We start from the raw sequence: 16,579 nt of genomic DNA, 5'->3' as shown, positions 1-16,579 counted from the left end.
ACTGACATTACATATGACAAATTCTAGTTTGCACATATGGATCCCCTTTCATGCTGAGATTTCCATAGACAATAATTCATTGTTAAAGCTCTTATACTCCTTTCAAGGAAATTTCTAGGGACTAATTCAGGATGAAATTTTTTGAAGTCTGTAGTAAATGATCACTTAATGAACCCATGCAATTTGGGTGCCTCACTTTACATAGAAGGTTTATGTTGCCTTTTTTTTTTGGCCATTTCAAAGCCAAACTCAGAAACGCATAGATGTTAGTTATAGCAGGGGAACCCACAGGCTGAGTAGGTAGGCAGTGACCCCTGCTAAACTGTTGGCCCTCTGCTCATACAAACTGATGAAAGGCTCAGACAACCATCACTCCCTTATATTTGAACCCTGCTGAGTTTCACTGATACAGGAAGAAGATTACATTAGATTTAAAAAACGTATGTGAGGTGTTTAATAATTTTTCCTGGGAAGACTTTTGCCCTTGAAGTGGAAGGGTGATTCATGAAGCCTGCTGAAGGGTAAGAACAGCACATGGGAAGGGCTGAAGACACTCAAACCAAGTAACGCCGAGACGGAGGCTCTCACTCCCCAATGAGGGCCAGAAAAACAACTGCCAAGTAAAAGCAGATGAGAGTATTTATTTTTCCTTTACTTTTTGCAGTTTAAATCTTTAAACTCAAGGAGGCCCTGCAAAGAGAAAACAAAGGAATACCCAAATATTTGGAAAGTAAGACTTTCCTAATATTGAGGGTGACTCATAAAACTGAAGAGCAACTAAGCGAGACTGGCCACACTTTCTACCACCATCCCATCTGTCAAAAAAGGATGCATCTCTGTTGATCCCTGGACACGGGTTTTTTGTTCCCTACCGTATCTGTAGGACTGGGGCATTTTCTGACTAATAATTGGAGTGGCTAGGACTCTGAGGTTCAGAATGGCATCTGTAGTTTTTAAAGAGTAGAAATAGGGGTTTGGAGTGGAAACAAGGGTCCAGTCCATACGTTGCAGATGACCTGATGGGATCCTTTCATTCATGCAACCTTTAATCTATCCAAAAATATTCCAAGGCTCCTACTACGGGCTTGGGATACAACACTGAGACAATACAAAGTTTTGTCTTCAATCATATAATTGAGGGCATCTTGAACATAACCCATTCGAACTAGAATTCTTGTCACCTTCCACCCCTCACACTGGCTCTTCTCTCTTCTCCATATTAGTAAATAGCTTTTCCATCCATTTAATGATTCACTGTCATATCCCCCGAACAATGTCTGGCACTCAGTAAATATTTGTTGATGGTACAATGAAAGATTGAATATATGAGTGGTACAGAAATTAATAAAGTAACCATACAAATAAATATAAACTTAAAAAAAATTTTTTGGGCCTCCCTGGTGGCGCAGTGGTTGAGAATCTGCCTGCCAATGCAGGAGACACGGGTTCGAGCCCTGGTCTGGGAAGATCCCACATGCCGCGGAGCAACTGGGCCAATGAGCCACAATTACTGAGCCTGCGCGTCTGGAGCCTGTGCTCCGCAACAAGAGAGGCCGCGATAGTGAGAGGCCTGCGCACCGCGATGAAGAGCGGCCTCCGTTCGCCGCAACTAGAGAAAGCCCTCGTACAGAAACGAAGACCCAACACAGCCAAAAATAAATAATAAATAAATAATAAATTAATTAAAAAAAAAATTTTTTTTAACCTGGCAAACAGCCAGGGAGCTTGTAGAAAAACTGATAAAACTTAGGGCTTCATACACTGAATGGTAAATCTTGGAATCCATTACTGTCTGAGTTAAAATCTGCAGCTAAAAAGTTAAATGGCTCTGGTCATCTCTTACTTTGCAAATTGTGCTTTAAAGAACCCAAGGAATTTTTTCATCTAATACGGCATGGGCATGGTCGTCTTTGCTGGTAGCAAGAAACTTTGACCCAGTGCCCTGCATTTGACCGAATAGTTTCTAGTTAGAGATGGAATGTGGCATTTCCCAAATGAGGCTGGGAATGTACTGAGCACAACAAAATGATACACTCAACTTTTACAGCATGTCAAACACAAAGGTGGCAACTCCATTGTCAAGAGCCCCCAGGAAGCAGACCTTAATGATAAAGTGGCAATGCTTCAGGTGCTCAATGGAAAGTGATGCATGATCGTGAGATTATGAAATCGTGGTGGCCAGCAGAGAACGCTGCCCAAGGGAAAAAATTCACTTGAGCAAAGACTAGACAGATAAAAGTTAGAGAAACCTGATAGAGGAAATAATTCAACAGGACCATGGAATCCCTCCCTTAATTGTTAATAAGCATCCTTGCCCTCTTGTTGTTGCTGCTGTTGTTAAATATGTAAAAGAAAATCGTTAACAACTTAAATGTAGACCTTAGTTTCTTTATTACATTTTACTAAAAACAATTTATTCACCTTTTTCTTGTGTCACAGAGTTTATTTTAACATAGACCTAAGAACACACGGTACTATATGGAGTTAATTCCACAATGGTTGATTTATAAGGATCAATTAATTCTTAATTAATACCAGGAAATCATTTAGCCTGTAGGTTCACATTAGACAACTGCTGAGTCTGCACTGCGAAGGCTCATCCTTCACAACCCCTACTTTCTCGTGCCTTGGACATTCTGGTTCAGCCATTAGTCCACTGTGGAACTGCATATAAATCATTCAAGATCCTGAGCTTTAATTTCTTCAAACAGAAAACAGTTGTGTTACAGACATCACAAAGGACTATTAAATATTATTAAATACCCACCATTTCTCTGGATCACCTGCTAGCAGCACTCTTTTCCTGAACGATGAGACTGCATTGGGTTCCTCCATTGCTCTAAAGCTCAGACTTAAGATTTCAGCCATGTCTAAATTTGGTTTTCCTCCTTCCCTATTTCTTGCTTTCTCCCTTTTATCTTGGATTAGATGTTGTTAGTGTGCCTAAGTTTTTGTCCAAGTAGTTGCAAATTATTTTAGAAAAGTGTCACCGGGGTTAAATCAGTCAACAGATCATTCAATCAGCAAAATTCATTAAATGTACTTTGAGATGGTCAGCTCAGGCCTTAGAGAAGAGAAAATACCACTGTGAATCTGGCACGGTGCTAATGCAATGCACAAAAAATGGTACGAGTCCAAATTTTTGACGGAGAAAAACATCTCTTATGGATGTGTGTGTGTGAGTAGTCGACACAATAAAAAATTATAGCACATTATGTAAATGCATATTTAGATCCTTTAAAATGTGCATTATTTACTTGAGAGTCAATAAAGGCTTTTCTCAAGTGGTTACAGTTTATTGCAATGCATCCATCTGTATCCAGGCTGATGTTAATACAATTTTGTGTATTAAAAGGCACTACAAAATTGGCTGCTTCTGGGGTCTAATACTCTTAGTACCCTAGGCCAGGAGCAGCAGAAAGTGTCAGAAACACTCCATTCTGGATGGATCTCACTACTAGTTTAAACTTTAACCAGAGGCCAAACTAGTTTCAAACAACCGCTTGGGTTTTTCACAAAGAACACCAGTAGGATGGGAAGGAAGGAAATTTGATCAGGTTTCTTTGGCTGGAATGGCACTGCCTACACATTCTGAACAAAGTAGCCACAATTAAAGAAGCAGAGACCCAGAATTTCCCAAAGCTGTAGGCTCGCTTATTTATTGCCAAATGATCATATTACTGGATGCTTAAAAACAAGAAAGCAGGTCAGTCAGGTTGGTTTACCTGTTTGCACACCACCCACCCACCACCCCACACAGTGGCCCCGATTATTTAAAGGACTCTCCTGGTTTTAGCTTGAAAGAGAAAAAGTTTAAAATTCAATGTGATTGAGAATATATATTTTTAACTTAAAAGAATTCTTCCTTCTTTAAGGCAGAATTGATTAAGACTGGGGAAGGAGAAGGTCAAGGTCATTACTGTATTATTGTGTATGTTGAGAGACTTATATGGTCCAACAATCGATTCTTGGTCTGAGAGTCCACTCTAGGGAGGAGGCTTTATGGACACATTTCTAGCTCAAAGAAGATGATACCAGGGAGGCATGGCCAGATAGGTTTGGAATCTTGTATTTCATTCTAAGTCTTAGGAAAGAAAAAGAGATAGAAGAAAGTCACCTCTCTTCACCATTTCCAGCAGTTTTGCCCAAACTCAACCTCCAAGAATTCTAATAACCCCCCTGCATTTTTTCTCAAACCAAGATTTCACAGTTGAAATATGCTCTTCTATTTAGCCCTGACATTGCCTTAATTCCTTTATTTCTTGTCCATGAACCACTGCAGACTCTCACGGACTGGACAGAGACTTGGATTCTTTTCATGTTAGTTTTTGTTTTCCGGCACCAGCCCTTAGATCCCAGTCTCTCTTTTATAGGCGGCTCCAAAGATAAGCTGTCAAGAGAGCAGTGCAAACAAAATCTAATCCTCCTTCAGGTGCAGCGTGCTCTTAAGACAGCGTTACACACAGCCTTCTTCCCTCACAGAATGAATGACCACTCCCAAACCCTGGCACTTGCGAAACTTCAGTCTTACTGTTAATTGACACTGTCAGTGGCAACAGGTGAGATTCCATAGTGTTTCACTCTGTTAGCACCATTAGAAGAAAAAGCTACTCATCTGTCTTCAGCGGTACGATGTTTAGACAAAAATAACCATTTCCATAAAGTACAAGGTGGCATTAAGAACTCCTGACTACTCGTATTTAAAAGTAAAGATTTTAATAAGGCAGAGCTCTAAAAGGAGCAGAAAGTGGAAGAAAAAAATTGTGCTTAAAAAAAAAAGCCTTCTATAAGGGCAAACGGAACTTGAATTTTGTTTGGGTTGTCAACAACTATGCAGTTTGCTTCTTCAGAAATTCAAAACCACAATATATAACACCATGATAGCCTACCTAAAGCTGAGAAATCTATCTTAATGGTCCATGGCTATAATTTATAAATCATGCATGAGTCAGACCTGCCATTTATGAAAGCCTAGAAGTTTGGAGTTATGGGATTTATTTTAACAGAGACACAAGGAACGAGAAATTGGCAATGGTTTTCAAGCCTTTGAGAGGTGGAACCTTTTCTAAATAACAAACCTGTGACTCAAGCCAAGGTTTTCAAAACATATAGTACGCATCTTTAACATCACTGAGAGGCATGCAAAAGAACCTGGGTATGTCAAATAAGAGAAATATATGACATTACATGATGACTTGCAAAACACCAGTATTTTTATATTATTGCTACCAAACAAAGTGACTTGCTGTTACAGTAGATTTCCAAGATAACTGATATATTCTATTCCATTTGAGTTAAGGTAGAGGTTCAGAGTAGAGATCAAATTCCAATATCTTTTGGTCTGTTTTTAACCAAAAAAAAAAAAAAAAAATAGAGAGAGGGGTGAGGGGCAGGCCAAGGTCTTTTAAAATTTTAATTTAGATCAATTTTAGCTATTGAAAGACCTTTCTTGCTCAAATGCCCTGGTTTATAGTCTAGACCAGGGGTTGGCAAACATTTTCTGTAAAGGCCATAGAGGACACAGTTTAGGCTTTGCAGGCCTCATGGTTTTTGCTGCAATTACTTGACTCTGCCACTAAACGCAGGAGCAGCCATAGATATTACATAAACAAATCAGTGTAGCCATGTTCCAATAAAATTTTATTTTAAAAAACAGGAAGAGGGCTAGATTTGACTGGTGGGCCATAGTTTGATGGCCCTTGGTATAGACCCACATAATTCCTGTTCACCCTCCAAACACCTGCAACGCTCTGCTTGTGAGTTGTGCACCAGACAATCACTGTTCCTTCCACCTCTTCCCTACCAAACTGCATCCTTGTCCCAGCTGGCCTTTCTCCTGGAGCCTCACCTTTTTTGAAGGCTTCCAAAGCAACCTGCTTGCCATCTGTATCTCCACGAACTATCCACTGTCACTCTTTGATTGTCCCTTTTCACCATTATTTAACATGCCTTGTGTATGTGCTGGTTTCCCACATCCATGTGTATATCACGTCAAATTAAACATATGAGTCAGAAAAGTAGTAGATAACCAACAAGGACCTACTGTGTAGCACAGGGAACTATACTCAGTATTCTGTAATAACCTATAAGGGAAAAGAATCTGAAAAAGAATATATTTATATATATACATTTTTATATATATGTGTATATATATGTATAACTGAACCAATGTGCTGTATACCTGAAACTAACAGGACACTGTAAATCAACTATACTTTAATAAAAAGAAAAGAAAGGAAAGAGAAGAGAAGAAAAGTAGAGTGATATAAGGACCGTGGACTTTGGAGTCAGATAGACATGGATTTAAATTTTAGCTCTATCATTTGCCAGCTATGATTCAAGTTTCCAAGCTTCTCTCAGTTTGCCATCTGTATAATGGGGCTTATACCTCATAGATTTGTTTTGAGGATTAAATGAGACAATGTATATAAGGCATATGGAGCAGCTCCTGACCATACGGTTAAGTGATCATCAATAAACAGCTTCTTTTACTTGTAATACTATTATAGGTAAGGATGGGGATGGGGATGAGAAATGACTAAATCGGAATTTGCTCCTAGGTGCTAGGGACCTGTTCAAATCGTAGAATACACAGGGGGAAGGGAACAGTGGAGTAAGAGGCACCTGTTGCCTATCTGTCTCTTGGACAAATGAGTGCGTAACTATTGATAAAAGAGTATGAGCTATCAATATGGATATGACATGAGGGTCTTGAAAAAAGTTCCATCAACAACAAAATGCAAAACCAAAGCAACAGAAGCAACCTTGATGTAAAAGTCATAGATTCCATAGAAACAATGACTGTAAAGGCTCTTTTTGGATGAAATACACCTTGAATCCTTACCTTTGCTTAAATCTTAGACTCTGAGACTTAACCTAGAAACTTAGAACTATGGGGCTATCTCCCTCTAGACTCTATTTTTTACTTAGACCTATAATCCTTAAGTGTCCATCCTGACCTCCCCCTTTACCATGTAGACCCCTGCTACCTAGGTACACTTCTGACCTAATCAGATTCTGAGCATGGCCTCATCATAGCCTCATACAGTGGAGATCTCTACCATTGCCCTTAAATGTCCCACTGTGTTACTTATTGGGAGCTGCTTATCCGAGAGCCAATATATGTTAACTGCTTAAAAAGTTTTTTAGAAGTTCTGGGGTACTTTTTAGGAAAATTTTCTAGTTAGATAAAGAGACTTGGGTTTTAATTTTGTTGCTGTCTCTACCTGGCTTTAAATGTGGGCAACTTCTCTCTCCTCTGGTTCTTTCATCTGCAAAATGAGGAGTTTGAGCTAAACAGTTGCTGAAGCTCATCTAGCTTTAAATTTCAATGAAATTCAGTCTCTGGGATTACATTTACAAATAACAATACAATTGATCCATATATAACAACACTGAAATCTAAAAAATATGAAACAAGGGAGTATGTGGGGTTTTTAAAAAAGTTTATCTATTTTAATTTATTTATTTTTGGCTGCGTTGGGTCTTCGTAGCTGCACACAGGCTTTCTCTAGTTGTGGTGAGTGGGGGCTACTCTTCGTTGTGGTGCGCAGGCTTCTTATTGTGGTGGCTTCTCTTGTTGCAGAGCACGGGCTCTAGGCGCATGGGCTTCAGTAGTTGTGGCTCGCGGGCTCTAGAGCGCAGGCTCAGTAGTTGTGCTGCACGGGCTCTAGAGCGCAGGCTCAGTAGTTGTGGCGCACGGGCTTAGTTGCTCCGCGGCACATGGGATCTTCCCGGACCAGGGCTCGAACCCGTGTCCCCAGCATTCGCAGGCGGATTCTTAACCACTGCGCCACCAGGGAAGTCCCGGGAGTATGTGGTTTTTAAAAGAAATTATTTTTTAAACGTTTCTGGGATATTAGGTTCTAGGGTATATCTGGACTCAGTCTCTAGGAGCCTGTGCCTTTGGGAAGGCTGTGATATTTAGAGTTTTAAAAACCCTGAGGGAATGTGCCAGTTCAAGCTCTGTGAGATAGAGCCCCAGCCTTTGGGTCCTGACAGGACCTCTTCTCTGAATAGATCATATTTGTGCACGAATCCCCTAAGCCGCCATGACGGCTAATGTGCAATGCATTCAAACGCCACAGAACAGCTGTGATTATTGGAGATATGAAGAGTGACTAGTTATTACGCAAAGTTGACAAGACTTCAGTTCCATGAAGGGAACTTGAGCTTCTACGTAATATGCAAGCAATACTGCAAGTCAAGAGATGAATGAAAGAAAAACATTTAAGGAAAAAACCACCACCATAGATTGGATGATCACAGAGGTTAACAGAAACAGGCAGAGAATGAATTCTCAAACAACCTGTTGGAAGGGCAGTCCCGCAAAAGAGAATTTCAAAAGTAAGCTCCGTGGAGTTTCTCTAGCCTATGCGAGGCCTACCAAGTCCTGGGACCGGCACTGTTTGGGAGTCTTTGCTGGCTGACATTTAAAATAAAAAAGGCAAAACCAAGCAGATAAACAAACAAACCCCACAACAAACAAAGCTATGATTGATTCACGGCCTTCCCCCCACTACCCCCGCCCCAACTGGCAGGTATACATTGCAGTTCAAGCCCCTGTTTCTGAGCAACATGATTACTAAAGCACAGGTTTCAAAGTATCCTTCTGAATTCACCCTGCAGGATTTAGGGATTTATCCTACTGCTGGTAGATTTCACACAAGGGGAGGAAGTAGGAGAAGAATCGGTCCAGCATTTGAAGTCAGGGTACCAAAGTTTTACCCCAGGCTGGGTATCAACTAGCTCTGCGTCAGCCTCCTATGCACCTTAGTTTCCTCTGCTGCAAAATGGAAATTATATATCTGTATGGTTTTTAGAGCTCAACTATTTTGGGTTTGAAATCATTCACTCCCCATGTGAGTCTATGTGTAACTTTTTCAAACCTGAATTTCCTTGTCTGTAAATTGGGTAAAATAGCACTAATTTAAGAGATTTTCCCAAAAATTAGAATTATTTCTAATTCTAGGTGCCTAGTACACAGTGGGCTCACACCTTTAAAATGAATGTGTTGAGAATATATTGTGTGCCAGACAGCGTGCTTGATTCTGGGCTATTTATTATTCTTAGAGTTGTGTTTTTAGGATAAATTCAGATATACGAAAAGTAATCAGGATCATGCAGTGCCATGTGGCAACCTGAGACAACTGGGAATCAAGAGTTGAACTGTTCTCAACTGTTTTCATGGCCCTGGAGGTCCCCGCCATGGACTAAGTGTCACTCTTCTAAGACCGGCGTTTGACCTGTGCTCTGCAAGCTCCACCCGCAGCACGAAGTCACTCGGCTGGCAGGAGAGCCAAGCCCACTGCCCAGCACACAGGACAACGCTGCTCTTATCTCCTGTGCTGGACAGCTCTCAGTTTTGGCTGCCCAGCAGTCTTTGACCCTTTCTTCTGGAAACAGAGCTCTAATGTTTCTTTGGGTAACTATCCTTCCCTCCCTGACAGACCTCAGTCTGTCATTAGCCTAGACTATACCCTCCCCCCAGCTCTGTGGGTGCACATGTAACCCAGGCCACACCAATGAGAAACCCTGTTATCTTTTTTTTTTTTGATGTCTAGGAAGACACTTCTGGGCCAGAGGCACGGGGACCCCCACTCGTGGCACCAGGCCTGGCTGCAGGGCCCCCCAGTATTGCTGTTGCTATGAGGTCGGGGGGCAGGGGTCGTCCTGTGGAGCCACTGTTCACTTGCGTGGGGGACCCTTCCTTTCTTCCGGGGCGTGCTCGGCTTCTGCATGTCCTGGATCTGGTCCAGCAGGCCAGAGACGGAGGCCTCAGTGGGTTTGTAACAGTCCACCAGCAGCTCCTTGACCCCGGCAGCTGGGTCTCATCACTCTCCACATCCAGGAGTTCATCCACAGCAATCTCCAGCTCCAGGATCTCCCCTTCCTGGTAGTTGTAGAGGCCAGGGAGCTGCTCCAGGATCCACTCCTCCAGGTTGAGGCGCTTCCGTAGCTCCTCGAGGTCATACTTAACCATGACCTTCCCTTGGCACCTTACTGGGCCCTCACCTGCAGCCCCAGGGGGGCTGTGAAAGCAGACACTGCCACTGTCCAGCTTGGGGGCCAGGACCACCAATGCTGTGCCCCCTGCGGGGCGGCTGTCCACCATGGCAGCTCCCCCCACCCCATTATTTTTTAAACATAAAGATTATTTTAAAAGTGAGCAAATGACCCAAACCAGGCCAATCAGAGACATAAGCATCCTACTCTAGGGAGTAGGACCGTCCCTAGATCTCTCGTGGAAGAGCTGCTCTCTTTCCCTTGGGACTGTTACATTGGTGGGGATTAAGTCTGGAGCTTCTCATATCATCAGTGCCACGATCTGAGGAGATGTAGTCTAAGAATCAAGTTCACACAGAGGACAGCAGAGCTGAGAAAGATAAAGATATAGATTTCTGAAGGTATTGCCTGAGCATCTGGATCCAGCTCTACCTGAAGCTGCAAACCCTCTGACTTTTCGGTTACATGAACCAATCCATTATTTTCTTTTGGGGAGACTGGAGGGCTGATTAAGCAATCTGGCTGGGTTCTTTCACTTGTACGAATATTTCACTTGAAAGGGTGCTTATTAACATGTCTTCTGTTCATTACTGGGTATGCAACAATTCAACAACTCTTATTACAGTATTCAGGAATTTGAGGTTTCAGGAAGATCTAGAGATATCCCTCAGCAATACCAAGGTTTTCTAAATCTGTATTGTATGCCAATAGAAGGGACCCATACAACCTGACACAAATAAATCCAAATCCCCACAATTACTTTAAATACCTGTGCTATATTATCCCTTTCTTTAATTCCCCTCTCATGAATCTCATCCAAGTAATAATTATTTGTCCTTCTGTTCTACTAGGTTGCAGGGGCAGGACTGGCTTGTCTGGTTTGCTCATTAGGGCCTAGCACAGTGCTTGGCAGATGATACATTCTCAAAAATTATTTGCTGAATTGACTCTTGTAAATAACAATGGTGTGCTTATCTCCCTTTTTTTTTTAAAGATTTTTTTTTTTTGATGTGGACCATATTTAAAGTCTTTATTGAATTTGTTACAATACTGCTTCTGTTTTATGATTTTTGGTTTTTTGGCCGCGAGGCATGTGGGATCTTAGCTCCCTGACCAGGGATCAAACCTGCACCCCTTGCATTGGAAGGCAAAGTCCTAACCACTGGACCGCCAGGGAAGTCCCGGTGCTTATCCCTTTAGCAAGAGCCATGCCTGAATGAAGACAAGCCAAAGCAAAGTCTTCACCATGGCTACGGGCTAATCATCATGGAAGGGGGTTCACCTGCCTGACTGGGGAGACCCCCCCCCACCCCCGTTCTTCTAACCACACAAGAATAATGGGATGGAGTAACCAGGCTGGCTCACTTCCCTGAGGCCCCATCTCTTCTAGGCTATGAGGCTCCTCCTAGTGAAGGGAAACACACACTCCTTCTGGACCCACAGGAGCAGAATAAAAGAGAGAACTGGGGATGGGGAGTGAGGAACGAGGGAAGTGAGAATCCTTTCAAGACAACTACACAGAAAGACAGCAAAAAATGATATGGGGACGGGGGGAATCTGAGACAGTTAACATTTAAAAAAAAATATATATATATATATATATTTATTTATTTTTGGCTGCATTGGGTCTTCGTTGCTGTTTTCTCAAGTTGCGGTGAGCAGGGGCTACTCTTTGTTGCGGTGCACGGGCTTCTCCTCGCGGTGGCTTCTCTTGTTGCAGAGCACGGGCTCCAGGCGCGCGGGGTGGCTTCTCTTGTTGCGGAGCATGGGCTCTAGGCGCGTGGGCTTCCATAGTTGTGGCACAGGGGCTCAGTAGTTGTGGCGCACGGACTTAGTTGCTCCACGGCATGTGGGATCTTCCTGGACCAGGGCTTGAACCCGTGTCCCCTGCATTGGCAGGCGGATTCTTAACCACTGTGCCACCAGGGAAGTCCCTGAGACAGTTAACATTTAGTAACATACTAATAACATATGTGGCCCTTTCCATATGTCATTTCACTTCCTCCTCCTATTAACACCTTAAAGTTCTGTACAGGTGGGAAATTAAGAGACCAGCAGAGGATGGGTGACTGGCACAAGCTTATGCAGATCCCAAGTGGCCGGCCAGGATTTGCATTCTATTCTGGCTGACTCTACAGCCCATGCTCTTTTCACTGCACTCTGCTGCTCCCATTTGAATTATTTTTCAGAGGTCAAATGGCTTATTTCCTTTCATGATATTTGCCTCATAGGTCCCTTATTACCGTAATACAACCTGGCAACTCTGATGTTCCTCACATGTGTTTTGTGCATAAGAAGAATGAATTGTTTGGGGTTGGGGGAAGCAACTGCCATTTAATACTAAGAAGTGGCAAATGTAAATTTACTGTGGAAATATACATTTTAAAAAACAACATTCCATACACGTGAGAGGTTAAATACACTAGTTTCAACAATACAAAGGATGCGGCATGAAATGGGTAACTCTCCGTGATCCTGCAGCCACATTAACAGGACTGTACATTCCCATTTCGAATATCAGTGCTCACCCCCCTTTGCCTACATGGATGATAAGCTGATACTACATAAACATTGTTAAAACTACAGTTCCATGCTACAGTAATTCACTTAACTTTAACATGATTTATGGTTCTGTCAATCGGTGAGGTTGAAAACCCTGTGCTGAAGCTTAAATGTGAGCTTCATATTTAAAACAGCAAGTGTGTGTGTGTGTGTGTGTGTGTGTGTGTGTGTGTGTGTGACAGAAGAAAACATTTCATATAGAGAGGAGATAGAAGCCCAATATTGACTTTTTATTCTACTCTGAAAAAAAGAAAAATAAAGAATGAATCTAAACATGGAATCAACATTATATTAAGCTAAACCAGAAAGACCTGCTTGGGATTTATCTGATTATGTGATTTATAGTATAAGTGATACCCAGAAGTCTTATCAGTGACATAATTTCCAAGAAACCTTGCTCAGAACCTGCGCCTTCACTGTGGCTGCATGTGTGGATTTATGGTTGGGGGGGCGGGTAGGGGAGTGGAAGACAGGGAGGGAGAGATGGAGAGATGGAGAGCAGCTTCTTTTGTCCAGATGAGTTTAAATCTGGGTCCACGTGGTTAATCACCAATCACCCTATTCTTTTCTCCGGTGCTCACCCGGGAGGCATTTTGCCTCTTGAACAGATTAAGGAGCCAATTGGTCTTACTGCTCTAACCTGTCCTCCTTGGGACCACATATTAACAGATTCCACTGCAGAAGAGCTCTCTTTAGAAGTTTGCTGCGGGGATGACAAATTAACCCAGCAGGGTGTCCCACACATCTACCTCAGTACAAATTATTAGTGTAATAGAGCTTTTAGTTATGCATTTATCTAGTAATTATTGAACGGTTACACAAAACCAAGCTGAGCAGCCACGGCCCTTTATGAGGCTTGCTCGGTGGGTGGCCTTACAGTTCATTTAGGATACCAGTTCACTTGCAGACAAATTAGCTAAACAGCCTTCTCCTTTAAATATTTTCCATGTCACAGTGAAACGCTTTACAATACAATAAAGGTACAGTTTTAATTACATGCTTCCTGACTTTTGTTTAGTGGTAGTTTTAAAACATTTGCTGGCACTGTTTTTTCCTTTGGCTGGGCAGTAATAGTTGGTTGTAAGTATCTGGCTAATGAATTTAATAATTTCCTGAACTGGGACGTAAAGGGCCTTTGCTAAAAAGCTGCTTCTCCTCTTTACCATCCAGTTCCTTCAAAGCCCATCGACGACGTTTCCCATTAGGCTGGGCACCAGCACTTGAGCTAACCTTGCCCGGTGTTCACAAGCCCTCTTACTCTCTTTTTAGTGCTCCTCAAAGGTGGTACTTGTTAGGTCTGTGATGCCTGCATCTGGAAGTCAATTCTGATTGTTAGAAAGACAATGTAATGTCTTCTCAAATGACATACTCCAGTAATAAATAAACACCTTGCATCTGGTGGCAGATTATTTCAGCGCCTTGTTAGCAACAGGTACTTAATTGCTTCTCATTTTCCTGAGATGATTCAATTGCACTAAACCAGGAGAGACAAATTAGATTCAGCTCCACTGAAAGGAACACCAGCGCGTTCTACAACTAAGTTAAGAAGTTTTCCTAAGAGGCAAAGAAGTTTGCCAATATGATACGAGAATGCTGAACGAAACTACCGCTTAGGTAGAGGGCCTATGTCAAGGAAGGGTGCCATGGTTATAAGAGTGACGAGGAGCCAGGGACTATTCCTTCTTCAGGATCCTTAGTTTGGGCAGACACATTTATAATACCATAGAAAATATTCCATAAAAAGGGGATCAAATCATTTTCAGCTCAGCATTTCTCTTAATGCCCATGAAAGTAGAAGTTCTTAATTAAAACCAAGCAAGTGTATATCGAGCATTCATTCACCATGCTATGCATCTCCCTAAATGTCGCCAAACACACGCACTTGAATACTGTATTATTATCACACATGGGGGGTGGAAAGAACTCCCTATTATTCCCAAACTTTCTGTTTGCCTTCAATCAAATCCATGTGCTCATTCATTTATTCAACAAATATTTATTGAGTGCTTTCCTAATGCCAGGCACAAGGCTGAGGGATACAGGATATCGGGAGGAAGAATAAAGAATGGTCCCTGTTCCAATGGGCCCTGCCATCTAGTGATAACTGCTGCCTTCCTATTGTACCTCTCCTTCCTTCCTCCTCTATTATTGTCTATGAGTCTCCGCTCTTCCAACCTTTCCTGGTGACCTGAACTTCCTGGAAAGTTATCTTAATTCTCATAATTCTCTGCAGTATATTTTTCTTGGCCAAACTGGGAGATGTTAACTTCAGACCCTCAGATGTTTCATCACTAAGAGCAGGATCCCTGTTTGGGCCACGAGGATCATGGACTTAGAGAGGTTTATAGAGCATGTAAACGTCTGAACAGAAACTGGCAGGATTCTTTGAAAGCTGCACAATAAATCTTTGGTTTATATGGCTATTGTTTTAATACATCTTGTGCATGTTTTCAGAATCAGGGCAATTTGATTTCTAAACTCCCTTCACGTGTATGTGTGTGTGTGTGTGTATATATATATATATATATATATATATATATATATATATATATGTTTTGACCCATAAAGAAGTGGGGCTTTAGCCTTTTGCTCACATTTTGTATGTCTGGATTCCTCAGTACTTAGTTAAAGCATGACTGCTGTTGCTTTGCACGCTTACAACTAGCAGGTACTCTGTTTGAGAACAGGGATAAATCACGCTTGTGTGGACTGGCCCAGTGCCGAATGCCATGGTAGTTCTCTATCAGGTTGCCCCCGACCCTGACAGCATCCGGGAGACACCATCACAATAATACATCGGCTGGCTTTCTTGTCTGCCCTCCACCAGGAAGTAAGCATGCTGAGGCCAGAATCCAAGCTTCTCTTTTTCACTCTATTCAGCAAGTAGCAGAACACCTTGTACACTGTAAGTGCTTGATAAATACTTGCAGAAGAACGAACGGGTCCCCAGACAGTAATGAGAGTCTGCAAGCTAATTTCAATATTTAAAAAAAAAAAAGCCAAACTGACCTCAAAAGTTGTCTTTGAAGTGACTCGCACCTACCCGAAACCCTGCGTTTACCAGTAGCAAGGATTCAGGGGCTCATAAAAAATGTCAAGTGATCTGTTTATGGCTGTTATTAAAAAAAAACTCAGTGTGATAACACGGGTTATGTCATGCTTATCGAAAGATCTAAATGGCTATGTCATGTTTTTGACTAATAAAAATTGTGAAAACAAACTAATTGTTTAAATAAATGCAGTTGATTTCTCCCAGTGGTAGAGAAAAAGGTAGAAACTGCTGATATGGTGAAAAAAGGCACAGCATTGGAGACTAGATTTCTAGTCTTGGCTCTGGCCAGCTCAGATGTCACATTTCTGTGAGTAATGGGAACTACGCTGCTGATTGCTAGCCAGCGTATTTCTCCCCTGTTTACCTACTTATAAAGCCCCAATTTTATACAGAGCAGAGATATGCTCAGCTAAAAAACCCTAGATTTTCCAGCCTCCCTTGCAGCTAGAGGTGATTGTGTGGCACAGTTCTGATCATGCTGTGTAAGATTCTATAAAAGGTGGCAGAATGAGCTGGCAGGCACTTCTTGCCCTTGTCGGTTCCCTTCTTTCTGCTTGGATTGCAGATGCATGGAAAGAGGGTAGTGGCATGGTCACAGCATGAGGATGAAAACGACCCATTAAAGCATGGGTAAAAGAAGAAATCTCAATCCTTGATGGTGCTTTGGTGACACCATGACGGTCCTGAATCATGTATTTGTTTCTATATGAGAAAAATACAACCTGCTTAGTCCGACTTTCAGTTACTTACAGCCAAACACATACTTAGTGGATACAGGGAAAGGATTAAACCAGAAGATTCTCAGAGCACTATTCTGAAATTCTATGGCTCTAGATGAAGCTCAATCAGTGCTTATTTGCGATTACTCTCAACCTCTGCCTCACAACGTGTATAGTGCAGGCCCCTCCCTGCTTCTCAATCCCGAAAGCACAGAGTTGCCTTACCTAGTGCTGAGCATTT

The 16,579-nt window shown here is 42.1% G+C and overlaps 1 protein-coding gene and 1 pseudogene across 3 annotated transcripts in view; both read right to left on the bottom strand.

Annotated features, from left to right (window-relative positions):
- NFIA (nuclear factor I A) overlaps positions 1–16,579 on the bottom strand; it is a 373,912-nt gene that overhangs the window by 57,295 nt on the left and 300,038 nt on the right. The gene's annotated exons all lie outside the window — the stretch shown is intronic.
- Positions 7,233–10,114, bottom strand: LOC132347102 (protein phosphatase 1 regulatory subunit 14B-like; annotated as a pseudogene).

Source organism: Balaenoptera ricei, chromosome 1 (assembly GCF_028023285.1).
Source record: "Balaenoptera ricei isolate mBalRic1 chromosome 1, mBalRic1.hap2, whole genome shotgun sequence".
Taxonomy (NCBI): Eukaryota; Metazoa; Chordata; class Mammalia; order Artiodactyla; family Balaenopteridae; genus Balaenoptera; species Balaenoptera ricei.
This window is presented reverse-complemented; position numbering and strand designations above follow the sequence as displayed.